Source organism: Xenopus laevis, chromosome 2S (genome assembly GCF_017654675.1).
Source record: "Xenopus laevis strain J_2021 chromosome 2S, Xenopus_laevis_v10.1, whole genome shotgun sequence".
Lineage (NCBI taxonomy): Eukaryota > Metazoa > Chordata > Amphibia > Anura > Pipidae > Xenopus > Xenopus laevis.
Genome location: NC_054374.1, coordinates 30,868,961 through 30,892,598, shown reverse-complemented (window position 1 = coordinate 30,892,598; position 23,638 = coordinate 30,868,961). Strand labels below are relative to the sequence as shown.

At 39.7% G+C, this 23,638-nt stretch overlaps 1 protein-coding gene across 7 annotated transcripts in view; it reads right to left on the bottom strand.

Annotated features, from left to right (window-relative positions):
- cdkl5.S (cyclin dependent kinase like 5 S homeolog) overlaps positions 1-23,638 on the bottom strand; it is a 177,788-nt gene that overhangs the window by 138,098 nt on the left and 16,052 nt on the right. For 6 of the 7 annotated variants that reach the window (XM_041583556.1, XM_018249045.2, XM_018249048.2 and 3 more), the window contains exon 2: positions 20,451-20,513. The exons of the other annotated variant lie outside the window; for it this stretch is intronic. The gene's annotated coding sequence lies outside the window, so the exon portion shown is untranslated. The remainder of the gene's footprint in view (positions 1-20,450; positions 20,514-23,638) is intronic. 7 annotated transcript variants of the gene reach the window in all.

Genomic DNA, 23,638 nt, shown 5'->3' with positions numbered 1-23,638 from the left:
ACAATATCAAAAATATTTGGTGCAAATATTAATCTTAGAAAAGACTTGAGGTCTCATTTACAAAGGTGGGTGCAAAAGGCAAATAAATGGTGCAAAGCAAAGAGACCATGGGGGTTATTTATCAAAATCCGGTTTTATCTCAACATTTTCTGCTACAAACGCCAATCAAATCTGCTTTTGTTTTTTTTACGCTTATTTATTTTTACATTTTCCCAAAAATTTGCTTTGTGGGGGAAAAAAAACAGATTTTCACGTTTTTTTTTTCAGATTTTTCACCCAAAAACCAGATTTTTTTTGGATTTCTCACCTGAAAATGACGATTTTTTTTTTAGGCTTTTTTCCTGAAAACTCAAAAAACTTCAGGGTATTGCAGAAACCCAGCGCACATCAAAAAAATCATTGGGACTTTTCCCATGGACTTACCGTATGTGCTACCTCGACAGGTCTGAGATGCCGGATTTTCTGATTCGGACTTTTCCATCCTCAGAGTTTAATAAATTCCGAAAATTAGAGTACGATTTTATTTTAAAAAGAATTTTTTGGAATTTTTGCATTCAGTGTTTAGTAAATAACCCCCCATGTATTGTACTTTGCCCAAAACCACAGCTCTTTACACTCCTAGAATGGAACATAGATCTGGTCCTTTCTCTGGAATACAGTGCTCTTTTCATAGGGTATAGGCAGCTAGTGACATCCCCTGGAATGCACCTTAGCTTGTACATCACTGATATGCACAGGCTGGGGGTGTCAGAGGCATAGAAACCTGTACATAACACTTGCCTATAGACTGTTCTGCACCCGACAGTGCAGTATGGCCACAAGTATGGCCTTAGTACATGATGCACTTGCTTCGCTGCATTATTAAATGACCCCCTCTGTTCTTCCAAAAGCTAGTAAATTATTAAGACTGTACTATTTGAATACCAGATTTGTGCAGCTAAACTAAAAGCCATCCAAGTGTGAGCTCATACTCAGAAGGCTGGTACTGGATCAAGAAGACCACATTCCCCTTCCCACGCTTCTGTTGCAATGCAGTGCACATTTCAATAGAACATATAATGCCAAAAACTGTATGAAGAAATTTTTTCTTCAATAGAATGCTTTTTCAAAGTGAAACCACTGTTTAGTTGATTACCCATTCATTTATGACCTGCCGCCAAATAAGATGACATGCATTTTTATTAAATATAATAATACTCTTAAGAAATAGCACAGAATTTTACAAAGCTTGGACTAATGTTAACATTATTTGGCAGATGAATCATGCCAATGCTCCTATATTTTTTAGCAAGCAATAAAAATGCGGAAGACACATAGGGGCAACTTCATCAAGGGTCGATATTCGACTGGGAATGAAAATCCTTCGACCTCGAATATCGAAGTCGAAGGATTTTGCGCAAATACTTAAATCGAACGATCGAAGGAATTTAATCCAACGATCGAAGGATTATCCTTCGACCAAAAAAATTTAGCCAAGCCTATGGGGACCTTCCCCATAGGCCAACATTGGGTTCGGTAGCTTTTAGGTGGCGAACTAGGTGGTCGATGTTTTTTCTTAAAGAGACAGTACTTCGACTGTCGAATGGTCGAACGTTTTTTAGTTCGAATCCTTCGATTCGAAGTCGTACTCGAAGGTCGAAGTAGCCCATTCGATGGTCGAAGTAGCTAAAAAAACACTTCGAAATTCGAAGTATGTTTTCTTCTATTCCTTCACTCGAAGTTAATGAATTGGCCCCATAGCTTCCGTAATCTTTTGTATACTGAGTAGTGTTCAGGAGACCCCTGGCATTCATATTTATGATGTTTAATCTTGGTAACTAAGGAGATGTACGGGGGATTTTATAAAACCTGCTAAATTTAGGGGGTTATTTATCAAAGTCCGAATTTATCTCAATATTTTCTGAAAAAACTCAGACCAAATCTGCACAGTGTTTTTCAGCTCATTTAAAAATACACTTTCTGAAAAAAATTTTGCGGGAAAAAATCTTAAGAAAATCGTAAAAAATAAAAATTTTACACATTTTTTGTAATTTCCCCCCCCCCCCGAAAGCTCAGATTTTTTCAGATTTTTGCCTGAAACCCCTGAAAACTTCGGGGTATTGCAAGAAACCCAGTGCAGATCAATAAATCTTTGGGACTTCTACCATTGACTTATATGCAACCTCAGCAGATGCCGGATTTTTGGATTCTGACTTTTTCCATCCTCATTTTTTAAATTCTGATTTTATTCTAAAAAACACAAATTTTGCGGCATTCGGAGTTTAGTAAATAAGACAAATGATAAAAGATAAGATGGTACCTAGTATAGGTATAGCATCAGTTTTCCGGAAACCCGTTATCCAGAAATTCCAAATAACTAACAGACTCCACTGTATCCAAATAATCCAAATTTTTCTTTAATAATAAATCAGTATCTTGTACTTGATCCAAACTAAGATACAATGAATCTTTATTGGAAGCAAAACCAACCTATTGGGTTTATTTAATGTTTACATGTTTTTTTAGTCGACTTAAGGTATGAAGGTGGAAATTATGGAAAGATTCCTTAGCCGGACCTCTCCAGGTCCCGATCATTCTGGATAACAGGTCCAATACCTGTAACTATTCTGCAGAATTTTAACATTAATCCCCCTATTTTTTATCATGGTAAAAGCATGTCTGGTAGCAGAAAACGCACACCTGGAAAACTGTCATTTGGCACTAGGTGCCCATGTGTCACACAATCACTTCTCATCTGCGTCTGTTGCTTATAGAGAAATGCGACTAGCTTGTATCATTCATTGGACAGCAGATGTTGGAACAGAGGCGTTTACTTGCCGCAGCCAAACTAGCATCTGCTTGCAAATTACATGTCACACAATTAAAGCTTAGCAGTCTTTGGCTTGTCTATGTGCCAGAGCATTTTGTTTGTGGGTTTTTATCCTGATATGGTCATGACAGTCAGTTAAGTAACAGAAACCGTGTGACTAAAAGAGGATTCGTTGTGGGCAATGTTATTAATAGGACTTTATTCCCTAATAGGGACCTTCAGCCTGGAGCTCTCTCCGGTTGTCACTATACTCACGCTCACTGCAACCAACTTCAAGCCTGTTTTTTATAATGGGCATTTATCGGAGGCCGCTGCTCTTCTCTAAATCACAACCTTTAAATATTTAAATATCCAGGATGCATTTCTCATTGATGGAGTTAAGAAACAGAGTGATCTTTTGTTGCTTCATCCTTAAAGGGGTGGTTCACCTTCAAACAACTAGTTGTTTTCAGATAGATCACCAGAAATAATGACTTTTTCCAATGACTTTCTTTTTTCTACGTGTGACCGTTTTTCTAATATTGAAGTGTCAAGTGTCTTTTTTCCCCTTCTGAAGCAGCTCTGGGAGGGGGGGTCGCCGACCCTGTCAACTGTTCATTAGTTGATACATTTCTTATCTTTGTCCCTGCTGAGCAGAATCTCTGGGTTTTTATTACAGGCAGCTGTTAGAATTGATACAATAGTTGCTAATACTCCAGAGATGCTGCTGAGAAATGTATCAACTAAGGGGCAGATGTATGAAGGGTCGAATATCGAGGGTTAATTAACCCTCGATATTCGACTAGGAACTAAATTTGTACGACTTCGAATATCGAAGTCGAACGATGTAGCGCAAATCCTGCGATCGAACGATCGAAGGATTATTCGTTCGATCGAACGATTAAATCCTTCGAATCGAACGTTTCGAAGGATTTTAATACAACGATCGAAGGAATATCCTTCGATCAAAAAATCTCAAGCAAGCCTATGGGGACCTTCCCCATAGGCTAACATTGACTTCGGTAGCTTTTAGCTGCCGAAGTAGGGGGTCGAAGTTTTTCTTAAAGAGACAGTACTTCGACTATCGAATGGTCGAATAGTCTAACGATTTTTTAGTTCGATTCGAAGTCGAAGTAGTAGTCAAAGGTCGAAGTAGCCCATTCGATGGTCGAAGTAGCCCAAAAAACACTTTTAAATTCGAAGTTTTTTTAATTCGAATCCTTCACTCGAGCTTTGTAAATGTGCCCCTAAATGTTGCAAAATTGTAACAGTTTAGAGTCTACACCTGAATTACTGAGCTGCCAGACTCAAACACCAGAGACACGAACATTCAATATCCATCACAGTTACCTGTTTCTTCAAAAAGTATGAATAAATGCCATTTTCTATGCTGAAATCCAGCTGTTTAACAGTTCTTCTCTTTCTGCATCATTGACAGCATGCAGGAACTACATAACCCACAATGCATTGCACTGTGATGTTCCTTTCCTTTTTTAAATCACGTGTGCAGGGAATTGTGGGGTTTGGAGGATGCAGGCTGAGGACAGATGGCTGTTGATACAAAGTAACAGTAGTCAGCCAGCTCAGCAAAGTAGTCAGAGAGATCAGCAGGAGAGCAGGGGACTAGGCTTATGGAACTGTCAGAAACCATTAATAATCATGGAAAGTCTGCATATTTTTTAATTGATGTATATTGCAAAGTTGCTTGAAATTATGTTTACATTTCAAAAAGCTATGTAAGTATATAAGTTGTGTTTTTGTGGAGTTCCACAATGAAATGAGACACCAACCAAAAAAAGTTGGAAAAAATACTGCAAAAAATACATGAGCAATTTGGTTTGCAGATGAAGCACGACACAGCTCATAGGTTAGAATGACTAGTTGAAATAAGATTATTGCCAATAAAATAAACCCTACAAAGGCATGAAAAAGTTTAATACCTTTTTGTTACTTGATAATAGCTAAAAGGTGGGAATGCTAAGAAACAACACAAGGAGCACTAGAAACACTTCAAACAGCATCCCTGCACCATGTAGGTAGGGTATGGGACTAATATAGTAACTGTTTGAAAACATACAAAATACATTCAAACAAAATACCCATTTCAATGGGGCAGACCAGATGGGACAGATGCTCCTTTTTGCCAACTAATTGTATATTTCTACAAAAATAACTTCAACATTACCTGTTTCTACAGCGAGGCGAGGTTTCTACAAGCTATTCGGTGAAAAACACGAAGGATGGGAATAACAATCGCACTAACGATCCCCTTAAAGGAAAACTATACTCACAAAATAAATACTTAAGCAACAGATAGTTTATATTATATTAAGTGACATATTAAAGAATCTTATCAAACTGGAATATATATTTAAGTAAATATTGCCCTTTTACAGCTCTTGCCTTGAACCACCATTTTGTGATGGTCTGTGTGCTGTCTCAGAGATCACCTGACCAGAAATACTGCAACTCTAACTTAAAGTGGACCTGTCACCCAGACACAAAAATCTGCATAAAAAAAGTCCTTTTCAAATTAAACATGAAATCCAATTTCTATTTTTTATCAAAGTATTCATAGCTGTTATAAGCTTATTTAAAAATCTCAACTGTCAATCAAATATTGTCTGCCCCTCCTCTATGCCATGGGCATAGAGGCGGGGCAGACAATTACTTTCACTTTCCATTCAGCACTTAGACTCCATTCAGACCTAGATGTCACTGCTTTCCCCACATTCCCCCGTTCTCTTCACCATTTAATTGTGTAGCCAGTGCATGGGGTTGGACATCAGGTCCCCCATTCTGGTGCACAAACAAGATTCTGAGATGATACAAGGCTTGTCTTAATAACTGTGTCCACAAAATGGCTCCTGCCTGCTTGCTATAATTATGAATTCCCAGACTGAAGGAAACAAGATTCAAATAATTTATATCATGTAATTAAAATTCAGTTTGCTTGACTAATGTGATAAAATAAGATTTTGAATAATTTTTTTGGGTGACGGGTCCCCTTTAACAGGAAGAAGTGTTGAAGCAAAAGACATAACTCTGTCTGTTAATTGGCTCATGTGACCTAAGAAGTATAGTTTGTTTGCTATGTTTGTGTGCACAGTGAATCGTATGATCCCAGGGGGCGGCCCTTATTTTTTAAAATGGCAATTTTCTATTTATGATTACCCAATGGCACATATTACTAGAAAAGTATATTATTATGAAAATGGTCTGTTTAAATGAAGCAGCGTTTTACATATGAGCTGTTTAGAGACCTACATTGTTTGTGGGGTATAGTTTTCCTTTAAGGAAAGAAAATATCATGCAGCATGGCCTTATAGGAGATCTTGGTAAAATGCAGATAACACCTCCCATAAACCATAATGTACATCAGGAGTGTTTGACTTGAAAACATCCACTTAAAGGGGTTCTACACCCAAAACAATTTACTGATGTCAAGTTTTTTTGGCATTGTCCTCTGAGCACTTTTGGATTTTACCTTAAGTTTCTATTTTTAGTGGTCTCTGAAATATTAGCAGTTTTGGACTGCTAATGTATGAATGTAAGTATGTTAAGCAGTATATTCTTATATGCTTTTGGTTACACAAGAGCTGAAATAATTATTCTATAAATAGCATAATATATCTAGCTTGTAAATCATACCCCTCGGGAATCTTGTACCCAATATGAAAATCCACTTTGTTTCTTGATGTATCTTTTTCAGATCTCCTCCACTCTAAAGGCTCTTACTGACTAGTGTTTGAAGCTGCGCTCCCCTGCGTTCTATTTTTCTGCGTTCAGCCGCAGGGGAGCGCAGGAATAGACGCATTTAGCTTTTTTCAATGGGACTGTACTCACACAGGCGCATGTAGGCGCCAAACGCAGGTTGAGACACAACATGCTGTATTTTCCTGCGTTCAGCGCCTACATGCACCTATGTGAGTGCAGCCCCATTGAAAAAAGCTAAATGCGTCTATTCCTGTGCTCCCCTGCAGCTGAACGCAGAAAAACGGAACGCAGGGGAGCGCAGCTTCAACCGCTAGTCAGACTCTTTCAATGCCTCGTATTGAGAAGTGATTTAAAAAAAACAAAAAAAAACTTATTCAACCTCCTGCATACAAACTCTCATTCCTGAATCACTTCCAGGGCGCTGATTGAATAAATAGTATTAATGCATTAAAATAAATATGCCTAATCAGACTTGATGGCCTTGGGCAGCGGTGTGACAAAAGCCATTAAACAAGTGGCAAGAACAGTGTATCACCAATGTGATTCGCAATGCACGTTTCTCCTTTCAAATTAAATTGAATCTAATAGTTTGTAAATCACTGTGCTAAGCACAACCAGCTCGCCCCAGGATACAATCTGCATTTCTCTTGAAAAAATTAAAAGGAGATTTAAAAAAAAAAAAAAAGTTGTAACAAATACAGGTATGGGACCTGTTATCCAGAATACTCGGGACCTGCGGTTTTCTGTATAAAGGATCTTTATGTAATTTTGATCTTCATACCTTAAGTCTACTAGAAAATCATATAAACATTTAATAAATCCAAAGCTGGTTTTGCTTCCAATAAGGATTAATTATATCTTAGTTGGGATCAAGTACAAGCTACTGTTATTACAGAGAAAAAGGAAATCATTTTAAAAAATTTGGATTATTTGGATAAAATGGAGTCTATGGGAGATAGGCTTTCCATTTTTAGGAGCTTTCTGGATAACGTTTCTGTATATACACTGTAAAAATCCTGCTATTTTAGCATTATGCAGGAAAAAAATGGTTTCAGAATTATGGAATTATGCTCTATTTAGCACCACCACTGCTTACCAGCAGGTAAATTGTCTTGGCAAATATGTAGATATACAAATATAATATTGTAATAATTGTATACATAATACAATAAAAGAGGAGCAACGCATGTTATAAACTATGGGATCCCCTCACAGGCCACCCCCCTAAATCACTCCATCAGACTCTGGATATATGACTCCCCTTGTACCTTTGTCCTTGTGTGCTGCCTCAGCAGTTAAAGTTATCAGGGTTAAAATATATATGTTTAATTGCTTATGTTTATATGCATACCCATTGTTATGCTGCCACCTGCTGACCAAGGCTGTATTGCAAGCTCTGTATTTCCTCGTTTGTAAACCCTCCTCCTATTCCTTCCTTATGTGTGACGTCAGTTCCTCCCATCATCCTCTTGTGTTCCTGCCTTCCATGAGTGAGGAGCTACAGCTCAGAGGTTAGGAAGGAAATATTCTTTTTGACCTGCAGCACTTATTCATCCACTGCTACATTGTTTATCCACCTCAAATAAAGCAGCTTTGTGGACTACAAGTGTCTGGTGAGTTCAGCTATCTGGCAAAGGTTGCCCTCAGTGGTTGTTACAGCTCCATACAGGCCCAGCAGGGAGGTCTCACGGGGATTCAGCCATTATCTCAGCAATTGGAGTCAGAATAGTCAAAAAGAATAGTAATTCTATAACCTGATGTCACACTGTATGTTCCATCAAGTCTCCACTCACTGGCAAGTCACTTATATTCAATCTGCAGCCAAGATTAATGCAGTCTAACAACTCCCTGCAAGCACATGGTTCTACAAGCACATGCTGTTCCCAGTGAATGTTCAGGACTGTTTTATGCAATTGGATTGTGTTATTGTGCTGCTCAAGCTGCTGTATATACTGCTCTCAGGGTCCTGCTATAACACTGCTGCAGTTTGCCCCACACTTCTGCCACTGCTGTAACTTTCTTAAAGAGACAGTAACCATTTTCAGCAAAAGTGCAAAATGTCTCAGCAAGGCTCTGTGCATTCATTTTCAACTGAAGCTAAGCAAGTGCACCATGCACCAGAGCTCACAGACATCCAGGGAGAAAACCCCATATATACTGCAGAGCAAAGCGTCAGGCCCAAGCGCATAATAAAACCATCTCAAAATCCAGAGAAAATTATGAGATTACAAGGGATGAGTTTTCAAGCAATTTATCAGAACTATGGGATAGAACTGTGCAATGCATGTCTGTTCTTTCACATTCTAACAATGACGCAGCCGATTTAAGAGACTGTATAAATCGCTTATCTGCTAACTATGAACGTTATCAGCGGCTGTCTGCTAAATATACTACCTTCTTAAAGGACACTAATATAGAGGAATCCTCAGCAGAGCTAACCAGATCCGAAGCCTTAGACCAAGAAAGAGTCCTTTTGGTGCAAAGCACTAAGGATAAGGCAGAGCTCAAGATTACACACCTGCAAGAGACTAGGTCTCACAGATCCACATCATCACGGCTCACATCAAGATCTTCCAAGACCTCTCATTCTAGGAAATCCACACTAAGTGACAAGCTTATAGAAGCCCGTGCTAATGCAGAAGCAGTTAAGGTGCAAATTTCCTATGCTAAAAGAGAGGTTAAACTTAAAGCAGAAGTTGCAAAGCAGCAAGCAGAAGTTGCACGCCAGCAATCAGAGGCAGCAGCAGAAGTTGCAAAGCAGCAAGCAGAAGTTGCACGCCACCAAGCAGAAGCAGCGGCAGAAGCTGCACGCCAGCAATCAGAGGCAGCAGCAGAAGTTGCAAGAAAGCAAGCAGAAGCTGCACGAAAAAGGGCAGAAATGGAAGCCGAATTAGAAATTCTTCAAATGGAAAAGGAAAAAGCAGCAGCTATTGCAAGGTTAAAGGTCTTTGAGCAAGCACTGGGAGAATGGCATGAACCAGACTGCCCTATCCCAGCAGAGTCTGAAGATCCTGTTGAACGCACAAGTAAATATGTACTAAACCAGGACTCATCTAATGACAACCAATCAATCTTACAAAATCCAAGGATAACTCCTGCAACTCATAACACAGGTCAGCCTCTTTTACCTGTTACTACTAACACTGCTGTTCCTTACAGTACCCAAACCATGGAGCTGCCACTGCTGACACAGCGACAGACCAACTACACAGACGTAGTCACTCAGCATGAGATGATACCCCCTACCATCTCTCAGGTGAATTCCAGTGACAAACCTCAGTTTAAACTAGAGCCAGCAAGTGCCTTAGAGACCAAACCACTGCTGAATGCTTACGCCACTTCATTTTATCCTGGTTCATCTCACCTTTATACACCGGGAAGCTTATACAACCCCCAGGTTCCACAAGTTACCCAGGCACCAAAGAGTGAGAGATCAGACCTGTCTGACTTTGCCAGGTATATGATACGTCGTGAGCTCATTAACGTTAGTCTCTCAAGGTTTGATGGCTGTCCTGAGAATTATAGAGCCTGGAGATCTACGTTTAAAGCTGCAATTGCTGACCTCAACCTCACAGCCAAAGAGGAACTTGATTTACTCATCAAATGGCTAGGTCCAGAGTCTGCAGATCGTGTTAAGAGACTAAGAGCTGTGCATGTTGACTACCCAGATGCAGGTCTTGCTGCTGCTTGGGGAAGACTTGAACAAACCTATGGTAGCTCTGAAGCCATAGAAAGTGCCTTGTTTAAGAGACTACAATCTTTCCCAAAAATAACCAACAAAGACAATCACAAGCTGCAAGAACTCAGTGACCTTCTGATGGAGCTGGAGTTAGCTAAGGCAGACCCTCGTCTCTCAGGACTCAGCTACTTGGATACTGCTCATGGGGTGAACCCAGTAGTATTGAAGCTACCATATGGGCTGCAAGAGAAGTGGGCCACAGTGGGCTCAAAGTACAAGAAACAATATAATGTATCCTTCCCTCCATTTTCATACTTCTGCAAATTCATCAGCGACTATGCCTGGGTCAAAAATGATCCAAGCTTCAGCTTTAGTGAACCCAACCTTTCTGCCTCATCATCTGCACGGCATGACAACACAGCTACTAAACACAGAGACTTGCGTGGCACTGTGTCTGTGAGAAAGACAGACATCCCTCCTGCTACAAATTCTTTAGCTGACAAAACTTCTGCTGGGAAAACCGAGGATCCTAACCGTCAGTGTCCAATTCACAGGAAACCACATCCACTTAAGAAATGTCGTGGGTTCAGGGCAAGGTCTTTAGAGGAGCGCAAGGAGCTTCTCCAGAAGTTTGGGGTCTGCTATAAGTGCTGTGCCTCCTCAGATCATTTTGCTAAGGATTGCAAGACTGTTATTAAGTGCACTGAGTGCAGCAGTGACAAGCATATTGCGGCAATGCATCCAACACCTCTTCCTGATAGTCCACAGTCTCCAACCCCCATCTCAAATCATGGCGGGGAGGAACAAGGATGTGTTCCTGCTTCAACAAAGATTTCAACTTCATGTACCGAAGTCTGTGGAGAAGGCTATAGTCCCAAATGCTGTGCCAAGGTATGCCTAGTCCGGGTATATCCTGAAGGTCGACCAGAGAAAGCAATAAAGACTTATGCTATGCTTGATGACCAAAGCAACAGATCTTTGGCAAGACCGCAGTTCTTTGAGATTTTCAACATCAAGGGAGATGCAGAACCCTATACACTCAATACCTGTGCTGGTCATATAGAGACTCTGGGCAGGAGGGCTACTGGGTACATTATCTCCTCAATTAAAGGTAACATTCATCTGCCTTTACCTACACTAATTGAATGTGATGAGATACCTAATAACAGGGAAGAGATTCCCACACCAGAAGCTGCATGCCACCAACCCCACTTAAGGCACCTCGCCAGTCAGATTCCTGCCATTGAAAAGGATGCTGAAATCCTGCTCTTGTTGGGAAGAGATATTCTTAGAGTCCATAAGGTACGGCAACAGTGCAATGGTCCTCATGATGCTCCCTATGCGCAAAGACTTGACCTAGGCTGGGTAATAGTGGGCGATGTTTGTCTAGACAAAATGCACAGGCCATCTGAAGTTGACTCCTTTAAAACTCATGTATTGCAAAGTGGACAAGCAACTCACTTCACACCATGCCCACATCATTTTGAGGTAAAGGAGAATCCTAAGTATATGATCCCAATATCCAGTGTCACTCCCATCTTCTGTGATGACAACTTTGGGGATACAGTGTTTCATACTACAAGTGATGATAACAAAATTGCACCTTCCATTGAGGACAAGGAGTTCATAAAAATTATGGACACTGAATTCTTTAAAGACAACTCTAACAGTTGGGTTGCACCCTTGCCATTCCGCTCTACAAGAATCAAACTTCCAAACAATCATGAGCAAGCCATGTCCAGATTTGCCTCATTGCAGAGAACCCTTAAAAGCAAGCCTGAAATGAAAGAACATTTTATTGCCTTTATGAAGAAAATATTTGACAATGATCATGCTGAACCAGCCCCACCACTACAAGAACACGATGAATGCTGGTACCTACCTTCCTTTGGAGTGTATCACCCACGCAAACCAAAACAAATCAGGGTGGTATTCGACTCCAGTGCCAAATATCAAGGTACTTCTCTCAATGATGTTCTTCTCACTGGTCCCAACCTAACTAACAACCTTGTAGGAGTACTTATGAGGTTCAGAAGGGAGCCAGTTGCAATCACAGCAGATATCCAGCAGATGTTCCATTGTTTTATCGTACGAGAGGACCACAGAAACTTTCTCAGATTCCTCTGGCACCGTAACAATGACATCAACAGCGAAGTAATGGAATACCGCATGAAAGTGCATGTCTTCGGTAACAGTCCATCACCTGCTGTTGCTACATATGGTCTAAGAAGGACTGCTTGTGAAGGTAAATGTGAGTATGGTGCAGATGCTCAACACTTTGTGGAGAGAGACTTCTACGTGGATGACGGCCTTAAATCTTTACCAACAGACCAAGAGGCTATTGACTTACTCAGAAGGACACAGTGTATGCTTTCTGAGGCTAACCTCAGACTCCACAAGATTGCTTCAAACAGTACAGCTGTAATGAAAGCCTTCCATTCTGATGATCATGCCACAGAATTTAAAGACTTAAATTTGGGAACAGATGAGCCACCCATTCAGAGAAGCCTTGGCTTAAGATGGGACTTATTGCATGACACATTTGGCTTCCAGGTTACCGTGGCAGATAAGCCATTTACCAGACGTGGTGTCTTATCAATAGTGAACAGCCTGTATGACCCACTGGGGTTTGTAGCACCCATCACCATACAAGGTAAATCCTTGCTAAGACAGCTATCAGAGACTGTTAAGGACTGGGATACTCCCTTACCAATTGAAAAGCAATCAAAGTGGGAGTCATGGAAGCATTCTTTAAAGGCCCTGGAAGAGCTTCACATACCTAGGTGCTATACTTCAAATTCTCTTGCTGCCAACAAGGAGAAAGAGAGCCATGTTTTCTCAGATGCATCTACTGAGGCCATAGCGGTTGTGGTCTACATCAAGGATCACTCAGAATCTACAACTTCTGCAGATATCTTCAGTATCTTGGATCCAGACAGAGACTTTGAGATTCATCCTGAAGTTTCCACCCTTGTCACAAAAAATGCTAAGGATGGTGCCACAGAGACTTTCAATTGGCCCATTACTTAACTTGTACTCATCTTACCCTTTGGGGATTGAACTCTGATTTGCTTCAACACCAGAGACTCCCATGGATTTTAACAGGAGAACCTACTAAGGACATTGGGTTATTTTTACAATGCCATGTTTATTGCATTGCATGCCTGTTTTCCTCTTTGTTTTTCAGATCACAGGAAAGATCTTCAAGCAAAACTTCTCAATGTTTATTTTGCCTTTTCATACTGCCGTTATGTTTATTATAATATAGTGGTATCTAAAAATACCAGACGGGGAGTGTGCTGCCTCAGCAGTTAAAGTTATCAGGGTTAAAATATATATGTTTAATTGCTTATGTTTATATGCATACCCATTGTTATGCTGCCACCTGCTGACCAAGGCTGTATTGCAAGCTCTGTATTTCCTCGTTTGTAAACCCTCCTCCTATTCCTTCCTTATGTGTGACGTCAGTTCCTCCCATCATCCTCTTGTGTTCCTGCCTTCCATGAGTGAGGAGCTACAGCTCAGAGGTTAGGAAGGAAATATTCTTTTTGACCTGCAGCACTTATTCATCCACTGCTACATTGTTTATCCACCTCAAATAAAGCAGCTTTGTGGACTACAAGTGTCTGGTGAGTTCAGCTATCTGGCAAAGGTTGCCCTCAGTGGTTGTTACAGCTCCATACAGGCCCAGCAGGGAGGTCTCACGGGGATTCAGCCATTATCTCAGCAATTGGAGTCAGAATACCTTGCAGGAAAATTCAGGAATGGAATTGGGGAGGAAAGAAGCACTAAGCATTTGAAGTGGGAGACAGTTTATGTGGGTGGTATGCAAAGGCACTGGCTTTGGAGGAGGAAAAAAGAAAGCGAAGAAATGCAAGTAAAGTTATGTGCAACAAACTATATTAAAGGGGTGGTACATTTTTACGTTTTTTTTGTAAGTAATACAATGGCTAATTCTAAGCAATTTTTCAATTGTCACTGATCATTTCTTTTTTTATCATTTTTGAATATTGATACTTTTGTACTATCTATCTATTCAGACCTTCTCCTGTCCACGTTGCAATCTTTTATTCCAATTAATGCATGGTTAATAGGGTAATTCAGACCCTAGCAACCAGATAGCTGAAAGTGCAAACTAGAGAATTGCCGAATCAAAAACTAGAGAATTGCTGAATCAAAAACTAAATAACGCAAAACTCACAAATAATAACATAAAAACATGAAAACCAGCAGCTTATTGCCTCCGAATATCACTCTATGTGACTATGTAGGGTATTGGGTATTTTATTATTGGGGGGGTTTAGTTCTCCTTTAAGTCGTTAATGGTTACCTTTGTTATAGGGATGCACCAATTACAGGATTCGGTTTGGGTATCGGCCTTTTTCAGCAGGATTCGGATTCAAGGAAGTAAAAATGTTTTAACTGTTTGCTGTGCGCATGGTTCTTTTTTTCCCCCCACTGTTTTCCTAATTTTGCAGATGCACATTAAAGCTCAGATTTAGTTCAGTATTCAGGGTTTTGGCTAAATCCTAAAATAGAGGATTTGGTGCATCCCTACTTTATTATGGCAGCACTTTCATCATGATACCGGTATTATCATATATTTCAAGCCAGCAGTATATCAAGGCATCAGTATTTGATGTAGTGGTGCACCCACAATACACATAATCTACACACAGGGGCAGATTTATCAAGGGTCGAATTTCGAGGGTTAATAAACCCTCAAATTCGACCCTCGAAGTAAAATCCTTCGAATTCGAATATCGAATTCGAAGGATTTTAGAGCAAAAGCTTTGATCGAACGATTGAATAAAAATCTTTTGGATCGAACGATTGAATAAAAATCGTTCGGACCGAACGATTTTAAGCGATCGATTGAAGGTTTTTTTATTCGATCAAAAAATATTGGACTTCGGTAGGTTTAAAGTGGCGAAGTATGAAGTCTAAGTATTTTTTAAAGAGACAGTACTTTGATTATCGAATGGTCGAATAGTCAAACGATTTTTACTTCGAATTGTTCGAATCATTAGATTCGATCGAATTTGATCGAATTTGACCAATTCAATGATCGAAGTACCCACAAAAATACTTCGAAATTCGAATTTTTTTCCATTCAAATAATTCACTCGACCTTAGTAAATCTGCCCCACAGTGTCGGACTGGCCCACCAGGATACCAGGAAAACTCCCAGTGGGCCCAGCTGTCAGTGGTCCCTCTTGCTTCTAACCATTTGGCCTATTTCATGGTCATTCCCAATTTCTTTATGGGAGAAAAGAGTCTTAATAATGGAAGAATAGAGTATAGTATGTAGAGAAAAGAGAATAAGGAGGTTGAGTGAGGAGAGGAGGAATAATAGTTTTGAAAGTGGGCCCTTAGCCTAAGGTTTTCTGGTGGGCCCCTGGCATCCCAGTCTAACACTGTCTACACAGCATACTAAAGAATGAACATACATGCACACAGAAAACCGTACATTATATTACTGCCAAACACGCATATTGATTTTTTACTACAATATACAGGCATTAACATGAAATTGACAATGCTCTTGAATAGAAACATACCCTAAGGCAGATCAATAACTTCACTGATCAAAGTGAATATGAACAGATGAAAAAGGCTATTGCTTTAAGCAACTGTCAATGTGAATGAGCTGAGTGTTTCCCAGAATTAGGGATTAATGGTTTGATCCAGAAACAGATCAAACACACCAGGATGAGGCAAATTTGCACATGCCCACACTGCAACTACAATTTGACTTTTATGTGTTAGTGTGCATGTACATTACTTTTATATTAGCAGAGCTAAACAACCTGGGCCTGTATAAATACTATTCAGCACACCTGTGCAGGAACCAAGAGGGATTACTGTTGCTACTGATGTTCATCACAGTAAGGCTGGAACTACACAATGCGTCTTCTTGAGATCTGACGCGCTGAGAGGAAGCGCATGCGAGGAGACGGATGCGACGAATGTAAGGTAAGTAATAGAAATGTCGGACCTTGTCGCTGTGTAAATCTGACACGACTGTCAGATGAAGACGCAACGTGCAGCATGACGGATGCTTGCAGCGACAGGGTCCGACATTTCTAATACTTAACTTATATTCGCTGCATCCCTCTCCTCGCATGCGCTTCCTCTCCACGTGTCAGATCTCAAGAAGACGCATCGTGTAATTCTAGCCTAAATATTAGGGATGCACCGAATCCAGGATTCGGTTCGGGATTCGGCCTTTTTCAGCAGGATTCGGCCGAATCCTTCTGCCGGCCGAACCGAATCCTTATTTGCATATGCAAATTAGGGGTAAGGAGGGAAAACATGTGACTTTTTGTCACAAAACAAGGAAGTCAAAAATATTTTCCCCTTCCACCCCTAATTTGCATATGCAAATTCCGATTCTTTCGCAAAATAGTGGATTTGGTGCATCCCTACTAAGTAGCCACAGTTTGATGACTACAACACAGATATAAGCACAGGGGGGCAGAATGCAGATCTGCAGGAAAGGGTGCGTAACAAGAACAAAATCCTACAATCCTGGTCCTTTAAAACTGCCCTCCACACACAAAGAAATTGGCACTGATCACTGGTCCCAGTAATAGAATTGATTGCTTATGTGTAGTGTCCATAGTGAGGCACTTTACTTCTAGCATTTCAACCCACTCGTACCTCCTGCTGCAGAATCTACAGCGGTAACAAAAGTGATCATCATGTCTATGGCGACACATGGCAAGACCCAAGAGGTGCAACATGGAAAGAGTTAATTTGGAATTGGAATTGGATTTGTGTTTGTGGCTGTACTATCTCAATAGGTACATTGTTGGCTTATTTGGGTCAAAATTCTGATCAATTTAATCCCAATGGTATTCCACTGTGGCTGACCAAAATGGACAACAATATTGCACTCTCACACGTGGAGGCCTATTTATCAACAGTATAATTTTAGCGGTTTTCGAAACCACAACTAAACTCTAAACCCACAAATGTCATGAAATGTATTAAAGGGTTTTATTAAAACATCCGAAACGAAAAAGCACATGGGAAAAGTGTGAATTGTCACACAAAAACTACAACTATGTCGTACTGTCGCACAAAAGCCAGCGTCAAAATCACCTAAAAATCTCTAAAACCACAAATCAAAGAAAGATCTTTCAGTTGCAAAAGGGACATTTGCCATTGACTTCTACATGTTTTCGACAGGTTTTAGCTGGGGTATTTTTGTATTGTTACTTAAAAAATCCAGGAAAAGATGCACTTTCTTCCCCCTTGGCTTTTTCACATTTTTGCCATCAAGTGGCCCAACCTGAAAAAGTTGTGGTTTAATAAATCGTCCCCATAGTATAGACAACATCCCATGAACTCAGAGCCTTAAAGAAGAACTAAAGCCTAAATAAAGAAGTAGCTACAAATGTTGTACATTATGTTTTGTGCTTGTGTACCAGCCCAAGGCAACCACAGCCCTTTAGCAGTAAAGATCTGTGTCTCCAAAGATGCCCCAGTAGCTCCCCATCTTCTTTTCTGCTGATTCACTGCACATGCTCTGTGCTGCTGTCACTTACTGAGCTTAGGGACCCACTCACAATATACAGTACACATAGAATAGAAATGTCACAATATACAATACACATAGGGGCAGATTTATTATATTACAGTAATATTACAGGCCAACCTCATTTTCTGCTTGATAATTTGTGACGACCTCTAAGCTTAGCTTCTCAATGGTATGAGATCCGTTATCTGGAAACCCATTAAACAGAAACACAGGAAGGCCATTTCCCATAGACTCTATTTTATCCAAATAACTGAAATTTTTGAAAATTATTTTCTTTTTCTCTGTAATAATAAAACAGCACATTGTACTTGATCCAAACTAAGATATAATTAATCCTTCTTGGAAGTAAAACCAGCTTTTTGGGTTTATTTAATGCTTACATGATTTTCTAGTAGACAAACTATGAAGATCCAAATTACGGAAAGATCCATTGTCCAGAAAACTCCAAGTCCCGAGCATTCTGGATAATAGGTCCCATACCATGCCTTTTACTACATTGTTTAAAGAGTCAGGACCAGGAGTGTAAAAAAAAATCAAGCAAATACTGGTTTCAATTGCAATTGCATTTACAAATATATTTAAAACCATTGCAACATTTTATTTAATTAATCCATATAGCAAATGTGTTTTGAATTACATTTTTTTCATTATGGAGGAAATACAATCTTTAACGTATTAGAGGGAAAGTTATAAATTAATAAAAAATACCAGTACAGGTTTACCCCTTGCATTGCTCATGGGCAACTGGCAGGAGCCTTATTCTATATACAGACTAGTGATGGGCGAATAAATTTGGCTGGCACGAATTCACTGCGAATTTCCACGTTTCCAAAACAATTTTGCCCGTGCGTTCGAAAAGTCACTCGTGTCAAAATCGCCACGCGTCAACAATATTTGGATGTCCATTGACTTTAACAATGGCGGCAAAATTTGCGGGCGTCAATTTTCAAGTTTCAAAAATTTTTCACAGTTTTGCGAATTTTTCAGCGAAGCTAAACGGGAGAAATTCACCCATCACTAATACAGACACATAAAAGCTGGTACTTAGAGCGCCAGCTTTAGGGGGGTGTCCCTAAGGTGCCTGCATAGGGCACGTGCCACAAAATCTGGCAACTGAACTTTTGGAAAAGTGGCAGTTAGAGGTCCAGAGTTGCGCTACATATACAGTGCAAATATCACAATATTTGTGATAACTACTATTACATTTATCCATCAAATTCACTTTAAATGCTTCTTACAGTTACAGATATTCCAATCAGTTCTCAACTGTATAAATTTCATGCAGATTACATGGTGAATTAAGAAACAATGATGTCCTATGAATAATTAGGTATTTCCCAGCCAGTGAGAATATGCAGACGATATAAAGATTACAAAAACATGGATGTACAAGTTTTAAAAAACAACACAATAAACTGGAAATACACACATAGGGGAAATATTTAGATATTTTACTATGACATACTGAAACACATAATTAACTGCTACAATCCAATGCTGAATGCAGAGACACCAACTGCCTGTTTCTACGGATCCTTGGTGCCTTTTCATTGGCAGGGTTATGCCCAATTTAAGCGCAAAATTCTGACAGTGGATGACAGACCTGTTATTGCATGTGATCAGACAGGGCGGAGGAGAGAAAGTGGCAGATTTACTAAAGGGCGAAGTGGCAGTTGCTAGCGAAAACTTGCCAGAAATCTCATCCGCAAGGACATTGCCAATTTACTAACCGGTGTAGAGGACAATTTGCTAGCGAACCTGACCGTCGAATTTTCACGGTACTCCGCAAATTTACAAAAGTGCGAATTTTACAGAACAGTACCTCTTTCGCCAGAGTTTCCTTCTTCGCTTTAAGGTGGCCATAGACACACAGATCCGATCGTACGAATCGAGGATTCGTACGATTTTCGGATCGTGTGTGGCGTGTGCCGACATCTTTCACCCGGCGGAGATCGGTCGTTTGGTCGATCGGTCAGGTTTGATTTTGACCCGACCGATCCCGCCGGAGCTCATGGCACATTGTGATCTGATCGTTCGGCCATACGGCCGAACAATCAGATTACCCCCGATATAGCCATGCCTGTTAATGGCATATCAGGGAAAGATCCGCTCGTTTGGCAACATCGCCAAACGAGCGGATCTTTGCATCTATGGCCACCTTTAGACCTGATGAGCTGATAAAATGAAGCTACATCTTATGTCAGTGACATCATATCCTGTATGCCGAAAAGTCATAAAAGTTCTAAAAAAGCTGGCGTTTTTTCATATTTTAAAGCAGGATTGCCTTCAACAGTCCTAACTATTAAAGATTTTTATATTAACTTTTATTAATTTTTCTCCAACCATTTAAGGGACATGCCACATTTGTTTTAGGGTTGGCTCAATTCTAGGGCATTAGAGGATCTCTTTTGTCTTTATTTTGCTTCCTTGGACATTTTTATTAATAATTGGCCACTTCAAGCATTTGCACCAACATCACAAATAAAGACGTCTATACGACCTATATGTACCCGCCCTATTCAAATTTACCTAAGAGTAAATTAGTACTAACGAAGTGTTGAGCTGACATGTCTGCAAATGCTGATTTCACCATATACGGAAGACTCAATCAATAAACAAAGGTCAAGAGTAAAACAATATCAGAGATATATAGAATTACACATTTTAGCAAATAATGTGCATAAAAAAGACAGGCTCATACAGGAAAGGCAGTGTCTTACCGAGGCAGCAACATGAATCATGTATCACATGAACACCAGAGAGGTCACCAAAGCAATGAGCACCTATGTGTTTAAAAAGAGAAATAAAATAGATTATGACAACATGCCATAAACTGAACACATACATTAGATGGGGTATGCTGGGTTATACTTCTTTATACTCAAAGGAGTACTTTACAGGGTTGGACCGGGCTAGCAGGATACTGGGAAAAACCTGGTGGTAGAGTCCTGTGCGGGTCCATTTTTTGGAACCTGTACCCGACCCGTACCCACAAACTGCAATCCGCAACCCGGACCCACAACCCGCATTCTTACCCGCCTGGACCCGACCTGCGAGTACCTTATCTGCAACCCGGACCCGCAGACCATCAAGAATCAGAATGTGCTGTCGTAAACCGTAAGTAACATCATCGAAAGTAGATGTAATCAGAAAAAAGGAGTAAAACAGGAAGTGCTGCCATTGTAAACCAGAAGTGATCAGAAAAAAAACGTGATCAGAAAAAAGAAGGAGTAAAAATCACTATTGAGAAGACCCACAAACCTGCAGAACTGTCCACCCGTGTCTATACCCGAACCCGGAACCTCTACCCGCAACCCGCGGGTACTCGACCCGCTTCTGTACTCTACCTGGTGGACCCTGTGGACCAGACCAGCTCCCTGATCTATCCTACTGACCCCAATCATATTGTGACTATTAGGAGAAAAAAGTTTTGTACAGGGGACTGATTGTCGACGGCACAGGAGGCCGATAGTGTGGGGGCCCGGCAATGGCCCCTGACACAGCAACCCTGGTGGGCCTCAGATCCCCAGTCCAATGCTGACAGTTTACAATTAAATTTGGTTGAAGTATGATACAGTGTTATTCTGAGTGCAACTGGCCTTTATTTTGTGTGTTTTTGAATTATTTTGTCAACGAGCTCTGTAGTTTGGAAATCCAGCAGCTATCTGGTCGTAGGGGGCAATTTACCCTAGCATTTAGGCAGATGTTTGAAAGACAGACTGGAAGATGAATAGGAGAGGGACTGTAAGGCAATGAAAAGTAACTATAACAATTGAATTGTAGCCTCACAGAACAATATTTTATTAGGCTGCTGGGGTCAGTGACCCCCAATAACCAGATTGTATTTTAGAATTGCAAGATCGAAAAACACAGAAGAGAAAAGCAAATCATTTTTCAAAACTATGAAAATGAACACTAATTAAAACGCTGCTAAGAACAGGAATTTCTAAAACATACTAAAAGTTAATGTAAAAGAGAACTACTTTATTCGTTCTTTAGTAGTCAAACTTTTAGTATTGTATAGAATGACCACGTGTAAGCAACTTTTCTATTAGTCTTCATTGTTTATTTTTTTATACTGTAGCTTTTTAATTATTTGCCTTTTTCTTCTGATTCTTTTCAGCTTTCAAAAGGGGGTCACTGACCCCATCTAAAAACAAATGCTCTTTAAGGTCACACATTTATTGTTATTGCTCTTTTCTATTACTATTCAGGCCTCTCCTATTCATAATCGAGTCTATTATTCAAATCAAGGCATTGTTGCTAGTGTAATTTGGACCCTAGCAACCAGAATACCTCAAAAACCACAAATGATAAAAAATGAAAACCAATTGCAAACTCTCTACATCATACTAAAAGTTAGCTCAAAGGTGAACAACCCCTTTAAGGACACAAAGAAATGACAGACTTTTAACTGAATACATAACAATGTTCTACATGCATTATTATTACTATAAAAGTTTAATGTTAATCAATATAAAAATCCAGTGTTTTGGCACCATATAGTCACCTCCATCAAGGACTTCTTTATAAACAACGTCACATGCAAACATGCTTTTAGGTAAATTGTCCTCTCTGTTTCTCTAATCCCTAGCGCTCTCCCTGCCCAAGTCTGGCTTAATATCATGAGGATTTAGGAAAATGCTTTAGCAATACGGTTTGAACGGAAGTGTCGGTGACATGGCTAGCCAATTATGGCATTTATTTCAGTGCAGATATTAACTGCAATTGATCTCACAGAAATAAAAATGAGCCTTGACCTCATTCAATGAATCTGCAATAATTCTGTAAATGTAATGAGATAATGAATGATTCATTTATCGGCTGAAAAATACAGACACTGACCTGCTAGGACAACTGATGAGTCTGCTGTTTAATAAGCTGCACCCATAGATACAGCACAATGCAGTACAGGTATGGGATCGGTTATCCGGAAACCCTTATCCAGAAAGTTCCGAAATACAGAAAGGCCGTCTACCATAGACTTCATTATAATCAAATAATACAAATTTTTAAAAATTATTTCCTTTTTCTCTGTAATAATAAAGCAGTACCTTATACTTGATCCCAACTAAGATATAATTATCCTTATTGGAAGCAAAACCAGCCTATTGGGTTTATTTCATGTTTACTTGATTTTTTAGTAGACTTATTTAGTAGACTTCACTGGCCCCAGCAGCCAAAAATCTATTGATCCGTGAGGCTACAATTTTATTGTTACTTTTAATTACTCATCTTTCTATTCAGGCCCTCGCCTATTCATTTTCCCGATTGTTATTAAAATTAATGCAGGGTAGCTAGGGTAATTTGGGCCCTAGCAACCAGATTTCTGAAATTGCAAGCTGGAAAGCTGCTGATTAAAAAGCTAAATAAATAAAAAAAAAACAGAAGTAATAACAAATGAAAACCAATTGCATATTATCTCTCTACATCATATAAAAGTTAATTTAAAGGTGAACAACACCTTTCTCCCAAGAAAGTATACTTACTAATTTTGATCAGGATTTGGGAAGGTCTCTATAGGACAACAGACTTATTCACTATCATTGTTTAGTAAATCTACTGATGTCCAAGAGCCCACAGAATGTTTGTTATCTCCACAAGAATCTTCTTCAAATACTTCCCCAAAGATTTAGACAAACCATAAATATTTAAATTTGAGAAAAAGACATTTAAGATTCATATATAGCTGAGGCAAATTCTAATGGACTGCAAAAAAAAAGGCTTTGATTAGATCCAGGAATCAGTAAATCCCTACTAAAAATGGACCAATAAACGCTTAAATAGCAGTTCAGTAACTTTAACAACACATTCGATTTTCCAGTTCTGTAATAGATTTATAAACTATATTTTCAAAAAACAATTAAATAAATCACTTTAACTATGTCATACATTCCTAGAGGGAACA